At 42.1% G+C, this 16402-nt stretch overlaps 1 long non-coding RNA gene across 2 annotated transcripts; it reads left to right on the forward strand.

Annotated features, from left to right (window-relative positions):
* Positions 1-2050: 2050 nt before the first annotated feature.
* On the forward strand, positions 2051-15321 carry LOC134164777 (uncharacterized). Of its 2 annotated transcripts, none has more exons than XR_009965258.1 (3): positions 2051-2284; positions 14689-14941; positions 15187-15321. It is a non-coding gene; the product is annotated as an uncharacterized LOC134164777 (long non-coding RNA). The 2 variants fall into 2 exon arrangements; XR_009965259.1 differs by having other exon boundaries at positions 14689-14938.
* Positions 15322-16402: the final 1081 nt, after the last annotated feature.

Here is a 16402-nt window from a genome sequence, read left to right on the forward strand (position 1 = left end):
GAACTCCCACGGGTTGAGATAAGAACAGTCCAGTAACTAAGGTATAACACAAACCACTGCTGCTACCACCAATAATAATAATGATAAGGGAAATAACAAGGGAAGAGAATACAACCACTAACAACCCACCGAACGATACCCAGCCTGACCAAGCAGTGATCTAGTGCTTCCGGGTAAAGAATAAGATAAGAAACAGAAATGAGGATGCAATTACTGAGTGTCATTCTGGGCAGTGATTGTTAATCATTCCAATAGACCATTCCATGGTAGGATGCAAGGGCCCACAGTGGAAAAAAAAAAAAAAAAAGCATGCCATTTAAATTTAAATCTGTATTTGCACATGATATTAACTCTTACTCCAGGCTTCTCTAGGACTCTGGCATGTCTTAAAACATTGTATTGAACTGAGAGCCCAGCTGTGATGATAAATTGCCATATAAGCCAAAGAGTGTCAGCAAGGCATATTGAAAAAGTACAGTGTTCTTGGAGTACGTGAGTTAACATAGTAAAAAAAACATGAAATAATGAGCGTAAACTATTTTGCATAACAAACATAGCTTTGTGTAATTAGAAAGGCCCGGCCTCTTTGTCCTCACTATTAAGAAGCATGGAAGGAGCTACAAACCAATCACAGCTGACCAGCTGTTGTGGTTTAAACCCTAGCCAAACAGCTTGTTCACTCACTCCCAGTGAGTGGTGCTGGGCTGAAAGCAATCGAGGCTCGCCCCCCGGGGCTCTCCCCTTCCCTGCTCCTGGAGGGATGGGGAGGAGGAACGAACAGTGCAGCTCCTACGGGTTGAGGCAAGAACATTCCAGCAACCAATGTACAACACAAATCACCACCGCTACCACCAACGACAACAATGATAAGGGAAAATAACAAGGGAAGAGAATACAATTCCACCCGCCGAGAAATGAGTCTGACCCAGAAGCCCCTGTCCTTCTGGGTAACTCCCAGTTACCCCCCACCCCGGGCATGACGTGCTGTGGTATGGAATACCTCTTTGGCTAGCCTGGGTCAGGCGCCCCGTCTCTGCTTCGTCCCAGCTTCCCCTCCTCCCTGGCAGAGCATGAGCCTCACAAAGTCCTTGGTCAGGGTAAACATCACTTAGCAACAACCGAAAACATCGGTATCACCAGCACTGTTCCCAGGCTGGAAGTCAAAACACAGCGGTGCACCATCTACCAAGAAGGAGAAAAACTGACTGCTACTGCTAAACCCAGGACACCAGCAAATTCTAATTATGAGAAATTCATAATTCTAATTCTTGTGCATTTGGGCCCTACACTTCTGACCTTTCTTATCAGATTTATGTAGGAGTAGTCATACAACAAGTTTTTTTCTCTAGGAGCAGTGGAGTAACTTGCTTGGAGCTATTCTTAAGTGGATTTGATGCTACGATCACTAACACCTGAGACTCAGAGACAGAAGAGGTCAAGATATGGATGAAATCACAAGTAAACAACTGTGCAGGAGAACAATCTGTCATGATTTTAAAATAAAGCAGGTTGGTTGAATGTGAACTTTACAAAATGGACATGGTGGATCAAATTAAGGGGAAATAATCTCCAGCTAAAAAGGGCAGTGCAGGAAAAAGGATGACCTCTCCACGTGGTTGAGGGAGAGGTCAAACAAAGACCACTGATCTGAAGAGCCAAACAAGGGAGCAAAGTGGGAAGAATGTGATGTCAACAGAGTAGAAAGGTGAAAATAATATGTAACTTCAATTTATGACTTCTTATGCTGAAAGTAACATGACCATGGATATTCATAGTATGGATTTGTGCGCAGCTCTTGAGAGAAACGGGGAGTCAGCAGGTTGCTCTCCCTCACCAGGTTAGTCCTCAGACAGCTTTCCAGGGTGGCTCTAAGATAATATCTAAAGATTGGACTATTATTATTCACTACTATTCACTGGACTATTATCTAATATGGGAAGAATAGCAAAAAAAATGTCATCTGTTACCCGCTAGGTATTAGTATCCACTGATCCCCAGAATAAATGTGGATGTCCTTCTCTTTGGCACTGTATATATCTGTATCAACAAGATGGTGTCCACCTCAGACAGTGTTTTGAGTATAATATGAGTGAAAAACAGTAGAGACAACAAAATGAAAAACATAAGCATCTTGTCTTAGAGCGCATAGAATCATATTATAATTGTGAAATATTTTCATGCAAACACCTTACCTGAAGATTACTGAAAATTATTCTTCTCGGCTTCTCTGATCTGCAGGATTGTGGTGTGAGTTCAGATTTCTAGACTGAGGTGAGTGCTGGCTGTCTTACACCTGTGGGATGTATGGGTGGGCTCTCACTGATGGAGAACCAGGATCCATAGCAGAAGTGTATGTCTAACAGCAAGTGGGATGCAGATGTGCTGTGTCAACCACCCAGCTGTGTCAAGTGCAAGAACCACAACAGAAAATAGCATAACATTGTGAGGATTAATGAAGTTTCTAACTAAAGATGGACGGACCTGTAGGATTTTAAGCTTCTGTGTTACCCACCTGCTGCTGTGTGCTCCCAGAGGGTATGGAGCTGAACCAGGACAGAGCTTCAGGCATGGCTTCACAGAGGCTACAGGGGTTTCCCAGCAGCTTACATGAGGCCAACAGGCAGGATGAGGTCTTGTCCACCCGTGCTTTTCCACCACCTCTGCCACTGGGAATTTTCCTGAAAAGAAGAGGGATTATATACTTCAAATATATCGTATTTCTTCACTTAAAAATAAAGGTGTAATGCAGCTGCTTTGCTGTTCTGTAGTTCCGGCTAGCACTACATGTTTTTTATATCCCATCCTAACATGGTAAAAAAGGTATGTATATGAAAACAAAGCAATATAGAGGTTTTTACTACGAGTTGTTAAAATTAGAAACTTTAAATAATCATAGCTGCTTCTGCTTCACAGAAATTTATAACATCTATTTTCCTTGTTTTTCTTATTACCTTTAGAAATTTTCTTGTTTTCTTTCTTTGTTTCCCTCTTTATTTTGTATGTCACAAAGCAGTAACCTCTCTATTGCTGTATCTCTTTTTGTCTCTTTTCTTATGGGGTAGAAAAGAAAATGGAGAAAAGATATCTGGAAAGCAAAAAAATCTTTTGAACATCATGCATTCTACTGATCCCAGTAGAACAATAACAAAAAAATAATCGGAAAATGTGCCAATTCTGAGCTGTGACACAGTCTTCATTCACAGAATCACAGAATCACAGAATCCTAAGGGTTGGAAGGCACCTCAAAAGATCATCTAGTCCAACCCTCCTGCAAGAGCAGGGTAACCTAGAGTACCTCGCACAGGAACTTGTCCAGGCGGGCCTTGAATATCTCCAACGTAGGAGACTCCACAACCCCCCTGGGCAACCTGTTCCAGTGATCTGTCACTCTCACAGTAAAGAAATTTTTCCTGATGTTCACATGGAACCTCCTATGCTCCAGTTTACACCCATTGCCCCTTGTCCTATCACTGGACATCACTGAAAAAAACCTAGCTCCGTCATCCTGACGCTCACCCTTTACATATTTGTAAACATTGATGAGGTCACCCCTCAGTCTCCTCTTCTCCAAGCTAAAGAGACCCAGCTCCCTCAGCCTCTCCTCATAAGAGAGATGTTCCATTCCCTTAATCATCTTTGTAGCTTTGCGCTGGACTCTTTCAAGCAATTCCCTGTCCTTCTTGAACTGTGGGGCCCAGAACTGGACACAATATTCCAGATGCAGCCTCACCAAGGCAGAGTAGAGGGGGAGGAGAACCACTCTTGACCTACTAACCACACCCTTTCTAATGCACCCTAGGATGCCATTGGCCTTCTTGGCCACAAGGGCGCATTGCTGGCTCATGGTCATCCTCCTATCCACCAGGACCCCCAGGTCCCTTTCCCCTTCACTACTGTCCAGCAGGTCAGCCCCCAACCTGTACTGGTACATGGGGTTATTCTTCCCCAGATGCAAGACTCTACACTTGCCCTTGTTGAATTTCATCAAGTTCCTCTCCGCCCAGCTCTCCAACCTGTCCAGGTCTCGCTGAATGGCAACACAGCCTTCTGGCGTGTCAGCCACTCCTCCGAGTTTAGTATCATCAGCAAACTTGCTGAGGGTACACTCAGTTCCCTCATCCAGGTCGTTGATGAAAATATTAAACAGCACTGGTGCCAGCACCGACCCCTGAGGGACTCCACTAGTCACAGACCTCCAGCTAGATTCTGCCCCATTGACCACAACTCTCTGCCTTCTTCCTTCCAACCAGTTCTTGATCCACCTCACTACCTACCATCAAGCCCACACTTCCTTAGCTTATCTATGAGGATGCTGTGGGAGACAGTATCAAATGCCTTACTGAAATCAAGAAAAACCACGTCTACCACTCTACCATCATCCATCCACCTAGTTACTTGCTCATCGAAGGCTATAAGGTTGGTCAAGCATGACTTCCCCTTGCTAAAGCCATGTTGGCTGCTCTTAATGACCCCCTCATCCTTGATATGTATAGAAAATTAAAAAACATAGATAGGCCTACTACCTCTTCTTTTAGCAAAGCTGAAACTTAGAGAATGTGTTTGGAACTCTTATGTTTCAGGGACAGCTACAGTTTTCAAAGCCCTTGTCTCTAAGGGATTTATGCCTGAACCTAATTCACAATCTGGTTCTATTTTTGCAAAAGGACTAGAGAAATTTTAGATTTTAAGTTTGATGATTTGCACCCTGATATTTTTATTCAAAGAGCATCAATTGCTTCAAGTTTCTGAACCTGACAGAACAACTGAGTATTTTTATTTTAAACACAAATAGGGAAAAGCTGTTTTTTAACATTTCTATTTTCTTGTCCATAAGGCATGTAAAATCAACACATCTGTAGAAATGCAAATAACTTACATGTAAGGACAAGCTGAAATTTAGCCTTCTCAGCCAGATTATATTTGTTCACCAGTGTTCACATATTGTCTCATCAACACATGTAGGCACTCCTATTTTTGAAAAGCCTCATTTATTACTGCTACAGTGTTGAAGCTGAACTGCTTCTTCTAAAAAATGTTCCTTAGATTGACAGATTCTGTTAACTAACCCCCCCCCAAAAGCCACAAAACAGCGAACACCCCCAACACCTCTCTGTGCCTGCTGTGCAAGAAGCCACAAAAACTTTAAATGTATGATAAAAACGTAGCTGTTCATCAGTTGGCTTATGGACTTAAATTCACTTCTAATTGTACATTTTTAAGGTTTCATAGGTCTTTCACTGTCTTTATGTTTTGGTTTGTATTATAGGCAGCATTTAGGGTAGACAGTGGCATTAATATTTATTTTTAATATTGAATTAATCATGGTTAAACTTGCAATACATCCCTGCCACAGTGGTTAGTGAGGTGCATAGATGTCCTGGGTTCAGCAGGAGCAGTCATTTTTCTCCTTCTTAGTAGCTGGTGCAGTGCTGTGGTTTTGACTTTCAGCCTGAGGACAACGTTGATAACACCGATGTTTTTAGTTGTTGCTAAGTAATGTTTACTCTGACCAAGGACTTTCTGAGTCTCATGCTCTGCAAGGGAGGAGGGGAAGCCGGGAGGAAGCAGAGACAGGACACCTGACCCAGGCTAGCCAAAGAGGTATTCCATACCACAGCATGTCATGCCCAGGATTTAGAACTGGAGGCAGTTACCCGGAAGGGATAGATCACTGTTCGGTGAGGCCGGGTATCAGTCGGCAGGTGGTGAGCGGTTGTATTCTCTTCCCTTGTTATTTCCCTTATCATTATTATTATTGGTGGTAGCAGTAGTGATCTGTGTTATACCTTAGTTACTGGGCTGTTCTTATCTCAACCCATGGGAGTTACATTCTTTCTATTCTCCTCCCCGTCCCTCCGGGAGCAGGGTGGGGGGGAAGAAGGGGGGAGGAGCTGCGTGGTACTGGGCTTAAACCACGACAATAAGGATGGCACCAGGTGAGTTTTATTTTAATCTCTTTCTGATTAGGGGCTGATTGCCACCGTTCAATTACTGCCATAGTCTGGTTCCAGAATAAACTTGAATTCTGGTGCTCTGAAATGATCCTCTTTGGGAAACAGCTGCCCTTTTCCCACATTTGGGGGTGTTTTGCAGCAAAGGGAGTTTCTCCAGCTCTTCATCCCACATCCTTTCCTTCTGATTCCTTTGGGCAGTTGGTTGACATGCCCAACACCATCTGTCTGAAAACAGGCTAGAACAAAGAGAGTGGTACATTTCAGATATTCAATAGTATGCGTCTATCATTAGGTATTGGAGTTACATATGAAGTTCGTTATTAACATTGAAGGTTTCTGGTTTAGCAAAAATTTAGTTATTCAGTAGACACATTTCATTTCCTGTTGGTTTTGTAATCAGCTGTTTTTTTCATAAGAAGAATTTCCTTTTATTTTTTTCCACCATGTATCTTCTCTAATTAACCAATGTACATATTTATCTTACAGACAAATGCATTACATATTTCATCACTGAGTGGCTTCCAGAAATTAATTTTCATATCTTGTTTTCATTAATCAACAGAACACCTCTATAAATCTTCACTCACTATAAGGCATTTTTTTAAAAACAGAGGTTTATCTTCGTTCTGATGTTCTCTAATCAGCCCTGTCAGAAACACTGTACCCTTTTTTCTCTAAATTATTAGCTTACTAAAAATTTAAACCACTATTTATAAGCAAGAGAGAATCTGCATATTATATTTAAAGTCATTGCAAGATTGATGAGCATTCGTAACTGAAAATCCTGGCAGAAGAATGATTTCTTCACAGCAGCCCGTGTAATTAAGGGATGAATTAATATTGTTACAAATATTACTCCTTACTCTCTTCTTCCAGTAACTCCAGATGGATCACAGTTTACAAGACTGTATTTCTTTCATAATGGCACAGACAAGTGGGTCAGTTATAAGAAACCACAAACCACAGGGCTCAAGTGGTCAGGCCAAGAACTTAGACACATGAATGGGGTACAGAGGTGTATTTTCTATCTACCTTTTGCTCTAGCAGTGACTGAAGGGACGGATTCATCAGTAGGGAAATAAAGATTTTGCACAGTGCTGTACACCTCTGCACTTTCCACAGGTCAGTCACCCCAAAAGGAGAAAAATACTTTTTGCAGCAGTGGGAGAGATTTCTCCCTTTGGCCATGCTCCACTAAAACTTCAGTGCAGTCAGATGCACCTGACTGCTGAGCAGCAGCTGATCTGAAATGCCCTGAATCACAGCTGCTTTATTTTGTACCAGCCCTGAGAACAAATGCTGGTCTCGTGTTTAGTTAATAATGGCCCGTGTCATTCCTCTGGGATTGTCCAATATGTTTAACATCCATCTCCTCCACTGGGATTTACACCCTTCTAATGTTTCTTCCTGTTCACCATGGGCATGAAGAATAACTGTTTGCCTTTTTCTTTTTTAGAGCTACTTTTCATGTATGTCACATAACAGGCTGTCACATCACTTCCTCACTCTTGTATAATCTGGATTTAAAAACTTAATTTCTTTCAAGATCACTCACTTTTTCTAGACCTCTAATTATTCTATGCCTCTAGAAGCACAAACTCATTATAAATCTTTTAAAAGATGCTTTCTAAATGCAAGAATAGCTATTCTTGTAAGAGTACGGTATAAACTACAGGCATTACTGCTTTTGTAGTTTATTGTTGCATGTATACGAAGAACATACATGCAGTGGTCACCCCCTTCAGGAAAACAGCTAAGCCAGTTTGAGAGTTGTTAAAACAAGCCTCTTGTTTTCAGCAAGAGGTGATGATACCTCTACAGAAGTATACATGTTTTTAGGTTTCTTCTTGTAGTGCAGGTACTAGCACATGGAATAATAAAAGGAACATTAAATGGTTTTAGGGCAAGACCAGCATCAAAAATAGAGTTTAAATGACAAATTGGAGCAGGCAGTTATGTTCACATGATCCAAATTGTACTTACCTTTGACAGTAAGCGCACCAAATTACAACTGGATGAGAACATCCTGTTTATCTGGAAGTAACTGCAAACTGCAGGTGGAGTAGCCTTTTGACATCTGCTTGTGCCTGCTGCTGGAGGGAGCCTATGGGGATCTCTGACCAGATACTGGCATTGGTGTATTTTTAGTTTGCATTCAAGTGAGGATATCATCTGTTGCTTTCCACCGTTCTTGTCTTAGTGTCACTTATTCTGGAATAATTGTAATGCCAGTTCTGGATTAAATCAAATAGAAATGCCTTAACGTCTGATTTTGCCATGTTCATTTTACCTCAGCACCTTCAACCTTCTGTGGCTCTTTTCCAATCATGTCCCACACTTGCCTAATTCTGTTTAGTCTCTGTTTAGAAAAATAGCTGAAGGTCACAGAATGTCGTCCATGCAGAACTTTTATTAGAACAGGTATTAGTTGCAAAGAAAATGAACATCTAACTTTCAAAAAGGTTTGATGGTAGTCTGCCAGGAAACAGCCAGAACTGGGTGAAATACCTACAGTGAATCTTTGCTTCCTTCACTATGAACTGGTGGAAGCAGTGTATGCCAATAACATAATTCAAAATGATATGAATTTAATTAAAACTGACATCTGGGTGTGATCTGTCCTTTCTGTCTAGAATATAATGAGATTAATGCAACTTTTCTTTGTCTAAAGCTGACACAGTCTGAGCCAGCTATATTAGGGCACATATGTCTACGTAGTACAAATACCTGGTCCCCATGGGTCCTTCCTTTGTGTACTGTATCTTCTGAGAGCACTGAGGAGGTGTCTTGGTTCCCAAATCAAATACCTAGCACTCATTCCAGTTTGGCTCCACATGGAATTGATAGGAAGGAGGTGTAGTTACTTTGAAAGAAAGACTGGGTAGATCAACTATTAAGGCTGATGTTCAACAAACTGTCCCTCATCTTCAGAAAAGGCCACCCATCATCTTAAAAGGCCAAACCCCAGGAAACTACAGCCCAGTCAGCCTCACTTTAGTCCTTGAAAAAGTCATGAAGTCAATCACCTGGGGACACACTTCTAGGCCCATGGAGGAGCAGCTGACCAGGAACAGTGGCAGGGCTAAATCTCATGTGACCTGGGTGCTTCCATGATAAAATGACTGGATTTGTGGATAAAGAGAGAATGGCAGATATCATTTACCTCAACTTCAGAAAAACTCAACTGTAATGAGCTGCGCTGCTAGAAGTTAGATTGGAAGTTTTTAAAGAGCAAAATTATATTAATGGAATTTGAAAATCTCTGCTAAATCAATGTGGGAGAAAAAACCCAAACACAACAAATCTGTATCTATTGCTTTAGGAACCCAAAGCAAGTATAAACCATCCCACTTCATCCAAATAAGACTGTTAATGTGGTTCATTAAATTGTCCTGACTGGATGGAGACCTTCCATTTTGCCATTGTTAATGGCACCATATTAGTTACACATATTTAGTGACGATTTAGAAAAATCTTAACCTGCAGTGTGTCTATAACCTATCTATCTATCTATCTATCTGGGTGGTATATGTCTATTCAGTGAATATGTTACATGCTACAAAAAAAGTACTGACAGCAACCAAAACAGTAGTGCCTTTCCAGCTACTGTCTAAGAAAAAGATAACCATCATTTTCTTAGGTGTGATGGATAGTGGTGACATTTAATTTGCTTTAGTAAGCCTGAATAATTGAAACTATGTAACTAATATGAGTTCTAGAATTTCTTTCAGGTTTCATGAAAGGCTTACTCTAATTGTGCATGTCGGTTTTGATGGTGACTAGATACTGTGGTGATAGGTTCCTCAGAAATGCTGTGAGATAGTTAAACTTAGGATAAACTGATGTATTTCATATTATGAGCAGCTGGATGAGCCGTGAACATCATACCCAAGTGATTAATTTCTGAATAGTGGCGAAAAGAGAGGGGGATGCTTATAAATCAATGCTGGTTTTAATAAACTGGGAGCTTCTAGGTACTAAATCTGTGTGCATCTGATCTGAATTGCAATTACCTGTCAAAAATTCATCCATCATTGCAAGTTCCAGACAAACTTTCTGGCAGCAGATGTTTCAGGAAAGCTATTTCATATGGGAAATATATAGTTTGGTGTACAGTGTTCCCAAGAACCAAAAGAAAAGTAGAAAACATTTGCCGACTAAAAGCAATATCTTTCATGTCATACCTAAGCCTGGTTCATTGGCAAATATAAATCAGCTACAATGCACTGAGTTCTGTCCAGGGACAGATGATGAGCGAGTTGAGAGTCTGTGGGTGAGAATTAAGGGGCAGGCTGGCAGGGGGGATACTGTTGTGGGTGTCTGTTACAGACCACCAGATCAGGGTGAGGAAGTTGACGAGGCCTTCTACAGGCAGCTGAGAGCGGCCTCACAGTCACAGGCCGTGGTCGTCGTGGGGGATTTTAACTTCCCTGATGTTTGCTGGAAGGACCACTCAGCAACCCAGCCGCAGTCCAGGAGGTTCCTCCAGTGTATGGATGATAACTTCCTCCTGCAAATGGTGGATGAGCCAACCAGGAGAGGAGCGCTGATGGGTCTCATCCTTACTAACAAGGAGGGTCTGGTTGAAGCAGTAAAGGTTGAGGGCTGCCTTGGTTGCAGTGACCACAAGATGGTGGAATTCAGGATCTTGTGTGGTAGGACCAGTAGAATAGCAAGTAGAATTGCAACCCTGGACTTTAGCAGGGCAAACTTTGGCCTTTTCAAGCAATTGCTAGGGGAAATCCCATGGGCAAGGCTGTTTGAAGGTGAAGGGGCCCAAGATAATTGGTTAACATTCAAGGATTGCTTTTTCCGAGCTCAAGATCGGAGAATCCCGACACGTAGGAAGTCAAGGAAGAGGGCCAGGAGACCTGTGTGGCTAAATAGGGAATTGCTGGGTATGCTCAAGTGAAAGAGGGGAGTTTACAGGTCATGGAAGAAGAGGCTGGCCACTTGGGAGGAATATAAGGCTGCTGCTAGAGGATGTAGGAAGGCAGCTAGGATGACTAAGGCCTCCTTAGAATTAAACCTGGCGAGAAGGGTCAAGGACAGCAAAAAGAGCTTTTTCAAATACATGGCAGATAAAACTAACACCAGAGGCAATGTAGGCCCACTGATGAACGGGATGGGTGCCCTGGTGACAGAAGATACAGAGATGGCAGAGTTACTGAATGCCTTCTTTGTCTCTGTCTACTCTGCTGCAGGAAGTCCTGAAGAGCCCTGTATCCCTGAGACCTTAGACGAAGTCAGGTCAACGGAGCGGTTTGCCTTAGTCGATGAGGAATGGGTTAGAGATCAGTTGAGCAATCTGGACATCCATAAATCCATGGGTCCAGATGGGATGCACCCACGGGTGCTGAGGGAACTGGCGGAAGTCATTGCTAGACCACTCTCCATCATCTTTACCAAGTCTTGGGAAACGGGAGAGGTGCCTGAGAACTGGAGGAAAGCAAATGTCACTCCAGTCTTCAAAAAGGGCAAGAAGGAGGACCCGGGTAACTATAGACCGGTCAGCCTCACCTCCATCCCTGGGAAAGTGATGGAACACCTTATCCTTGGTGCCATCTTAAGGCATATCAAGGATAAGAGGGTTATGAGGGGCAGTCAACATGGCTTCACCAAGGGGAAATCATGCTTGACCAATCTCTTAGCCTTTTATGAGGAAATAACACAGTGGATGGATGATGGCAGAGCGGTGGATGTGGTCTACCTTGACTTCAGCAAAGCATTTGACACAGTCTCCCACAGCATCCTCACGGCTAAATTGAGGAAGTGTGGTCTGGATGATCAGGTAGTGAGGTGGACTGTGAACTGTCTGAAGGAGAGAAGCCAGAGAGTTGTAGTCTATGGGGCTGAGTCTAGTTGGAGGCCTGTAACTAGTGGAGTGCCTCAAGGGTCAGTACCAGGACCAGTATTATTTAATATATTCATCAACGATTTAGATGAGGGAATTGTGTGTACTATCAGCAAGTTTGCTGATGACACTAAGCTGGGAGGAGTGGCTGACACGCCAGAAGGCTGTGCTGCCATCCAGCGAGACCTGGACAGGCTGGAGAGTTGGGCAGGGAATAACTGGATGAAATATAACAAGGGGAAGTGTAGAGTCCTGCATCTGGGCAGGAACAACCCCAGGGTCCAGTATAGGTTGGGAAACGACCTGTTAGAGAGCAGTGTAGGGGAGAGGGACCTGGGGGTCCTAGTGGACGACAGGATGACCATGAGCCAACACTGTGCCCTTGTGGCCAAGAAGGCCAATGGCATCCTGGGGTGTATTAGAAGGGGGGTGGTTAGTAGGTCGAGAGAGGTCCTCCTTCCCCTCTACTCTGCCCTGGTGAGACCGCATCTGGAATATTGTGTCCAGTTCTGGGCCCCTCAGTTCAAGAAGGACAGGGACCTGCTGGAGAGAGTCCAGTGCAGGGCAACGAAGATGATTAAGGGAGTGGAACATCTCCCTTATGAGGAAAGACTGAGGGAGCTGGGTCTCTAGAGAAGAGGAGACTGAGGGGTGACCTTATTAGTGTACATAAATATATAAAGGGGGAGTGTCACGAGGATGAAGCCAGGCTCTACTCAGCGGCAAACGATGATAGGACAAGGGGTAATGGGTACAAACTGGAATGCAAGAGGTTCCACTGAAACTTGAGAAGAAACTTCTTCTCAGTGAGGGAACACTGGAACAGGCTGCCCAGGGAGGTTGTGGAGTCTCCTTCCCTGAAGACATTCAAAACCTGCCTGGACACATTCCTGTGTAACATTATCTAGGTGTTCCTGCTCCGGCAGGGGGATTGGACTAGATGATCTTTTGAGGTCCCTTCCAATCTCTAGCACACTGTGATACTGTGATAAATTGTAAATGTGAAATCCAACATAAATCAGTCACTGAAATGCTACTCATAATTCAGCTGATCTCACATAGATGTAGTAATTAATTCAATATTTGTGTATTTGTGAAAGCAATGGTATTTCTAATAAGTTTAAATTTGGCATTGATAAATCCTGTCCTGAGGCTAGAAGACTGGTGTCTGTTTTTCCTAAAAAATACAGTGTGCCTCCACCAGCCAGGCGATGGGAAGAGCTAAGAGGTGGCCCATAAAAACATATCATGCTCCCTCAGACCAGTGTTCAGCAGGTGAGGGGCTACCTGTGCAACCCCTTCTCTCTCATACCAAGGCAAGAAATGTATGACGCTGAAACTAGGTCAGGGAGGATAGTATCATTAATTCATGATAGAATACATGATGTAAGCATTCTGATTATTCTCCACACAGGATCCTAGCAAGTTCCTAAGTAACGTAAGTTAAGACATATTTACAAATATGTCTGTTATAATGTGGAATATCACAGGTGAGACATCTAAGTAACCTTAATTCCAACCTGTCATGAGATCATACAGAATAGATACACCTGTGATTTGAGTATTTCCAATCCCAAGGGTGTGTTAGATTTTCTCCTCAATATCATGGCCCTTGCTTGTTTGAGATCTGTACAGCTCTCACAGCCAGGTGTATCTACAGCTTCCATTCTCAGCTGGAGCTCGCTCTCCCAATTGCTCTCTCGTGATGACTGAGGCAATAAATACTGAAGGAAAAAAAAAGAGTAAAATTTTTGCCTGTCTCTTAATATGGGTTTATTGAATTCCTGTCACAAGAGAAGGGACTGAATGTGGGCTATATGAAGGATTTAAATACAGCATACCTAAACTCCAGTTTTTCATCGACACCTGTTCCTCCATTTGATACATGACAGGTCCCTTCTCATGTGGCAGGAAGGCAATTGAATGAACATTTCTTTGCAGCTGTCAGTGGAATTGTCATCTAACACCCCTGTTACTCATCTGAATGTGTACCTTGAAAATTACCTCTGAAGACAGGCTGGACACAGGATTAGAAGATTGCTATCCCAGCCAAATGATACCGCCAATGCTGTTCTACTGTCACCTCTATCAAACCCCTCCGTTCTGTTTGCCAATTATAATAGCAGAATCTATCACTCTCTTAAATTTTCATTATATCAGGAATTTACTTTGCACATTTTCTCCCTCTATGTGGTTCTTTAAAATCATATTTCATTAAATGCTGTTTCTATCATAATTGAGAGCAATTCACTTATAAAGTAACTGCTGACAGATGGATCCATTTATATATTATACATGGTGTTCTGGGCTTCTTATCTTGTCACCTCTGGCTGGTGTTTGAGAATTCATCTTTTGCATTAGTAGCTTAGAAAGTCTCAGCTTGAGACACTATATCAAGTGAGTTAATTTGAGCTCTGCTCTCAGGCTCCTATGAAACTGATGGCTGTCAAACATTTGGAGAAAACATCTTGGTTTGTCTTTTAAGTTGTAATGTGTCATTCTCAAAACTCCTCAAAGCAAACAAATGCAGAAGTTCTCACGGCTTCTTCCAAAACACATTGAAATTACTAGAAGGACTCCTGTTGCCTGAGGAAGCTGCAAGTCAGACCATGGTTACCTTAAATACACTAATAGCATAATATACTGTGGATATTAGGTGCTTTCACAATGCAGTCCCCCTCCAGGTTAGACACACATTTTGCAGCTCTCCCTACTTCCAATTTTACTCTGTTGTCCCTATTTTTGTTATTTATCAATGCATAATGTCACTGGAGTAACTTTTTATGTAGAATAATATTATTCAGAAAATTTGTACATATCACATGTTCACTATTCTCCTTCATTTCCCTGTTATTTCTTTGTGCAGCATTAACTTGGAAGGATTGTGGATACTTTGTACAAATCATGTCTCCAGCCTGTGACAAGAGATTGTGTCCACTCCAGGGGGTTTACTGCCTCAGCACTGGCTCCTGTTACCAACTGTCCATTTCTGTCTGCCAAAGACACAGAGGACAACCAAAGCACAGAAAATAAATGGTCAGCAGCACATAGCAGCATAATACATGGGCTCTTGAAACTGGCACCACTTGCTAACCAGAGAAGAAATTCCATCTCTTCATTGTAAAGAGAGGTAGTAAGTAGGGAGTAATTTATAATGAGCCTTGAATGTGAGGATAAATAACTTTTGTCTAACTCACTAGAAAGGCTGAAGTCAGCAAAGTGCAAAATAAAGAGGTAAATAGCATAGAAAGTGTTCCTGGAAGGAAGTTTCATAATAAGCAGAGGGAAAGATAGTTTATATTAAGACCTGGACAACATCAAGAAATGCAAGTGGTGGGTGTGAGCCTAAATCCAAACCTTTCGTCTCTTTACTTTTAGGAAAGGCCGTGTTTTAGGAATATCAGAAGGAAAACTAACTACCAGGCTTAAAAGTAGCCAGAGGAACAAGCACTTCTAGCTGAATATGCCATCTTGGTTGTACATACCCCAACGGAGCCATCAGCAGCAAGGACAAGTGGAGCAACATAGCATCGGTGCCCAGGGGTTGCAAGCTGGGACATGCTTTTCTGGAGTTTTGGATTCATAAATTGGTGTGACAGCATCACGGAACAGGCAGAGGGAACTGCTTTGAGGCTAAATGGTATGATCAAGAGTTGTATGTAGCAAGTCAATGTTTTCTTCTTCTCCTGGTGGGTAATTTGCTTCCTTGTGCTAACGATCCTGGCCTACTTAGTGATCAGCTGGACCTGTGTTTTCCCAAGTTGCTTGAGGAAGTGTTGTGAGGTGATTCATTATTTTAGAAATTGCCAGGGCTTATGCTGGAGACAGGGAGGTGCCAGCACTAATAAAACAATGTCTAGCTCCTTGATTAGAAGCAAATTATTTGAAGCTGGAATTTTTCCCAATTGGTGTTTTTAATTTAATTTTCCATCAGAAAGATTATTCAGAAATCTATGACAGCTACTTTAATCACGCGTTCCTGCAGCTTTAAAAATTAAACTTATTCTAAGTACAGGCAACATATATTTCAGGCCTAGCTACATAATATATTTTAACATTGCTAAGGCATCTGTGACCTCAGCACAGAAATACCATGAGAGGGAGTGGCAGAAGCCAGTTAGAGAAGGACAGTAGTTCTAAAGCTTAAAACAGACTCATTAAAATGTATTTTTCTAAGTTTGACAATATAATGAGAACCACCTCTTGCTCCGTTTCCTGAAAGCAGTGATGAGATTATTTAGAGCTCAGGTTCATTGTTTATTAATAATTTTTTTATCAAGAATGATGGAAAATGTCTAACATGGTAACTATGAAGGTATGCAAAGTCTCTTTATGACCATGAACACTTAGTGTGGGATAAAATCACCCTTAAACGGCAAAGTCCCCTATTATTGCACATATACAGTGGGTCCTTTTAGCTATTACTTCATACATTTCCACCACAATGAAATACCTACTTTAGGTACATCAAACAAACCTAATCAAAATATCATAGCCCCAATACTAAGTGACCATATTTCTGTCATCTTTCATTGTATACTGTAAGTTTTCTTTCATTAAAGAGAACAAATGGGATACTTGAATCATGCAAAGG

Source organism: Pezoporus occidentalis, unplaced genomic scaffold (genome assembly GCF_034315485.1).
Source record: "Pezoporus occidentalis ecotype Australia unplaced genomic scaffold, CSIRO_AGI_Poc_V1 ctg224, whole genome shotgun sequence".
NCBI classification, from domain to species: domain Eukaryota; kingdom Metazoa; phylum Chordata; class Aves; order Psittaciformes; family Psittacidae; genus Pezoporus; species Pezoporus occidentalis.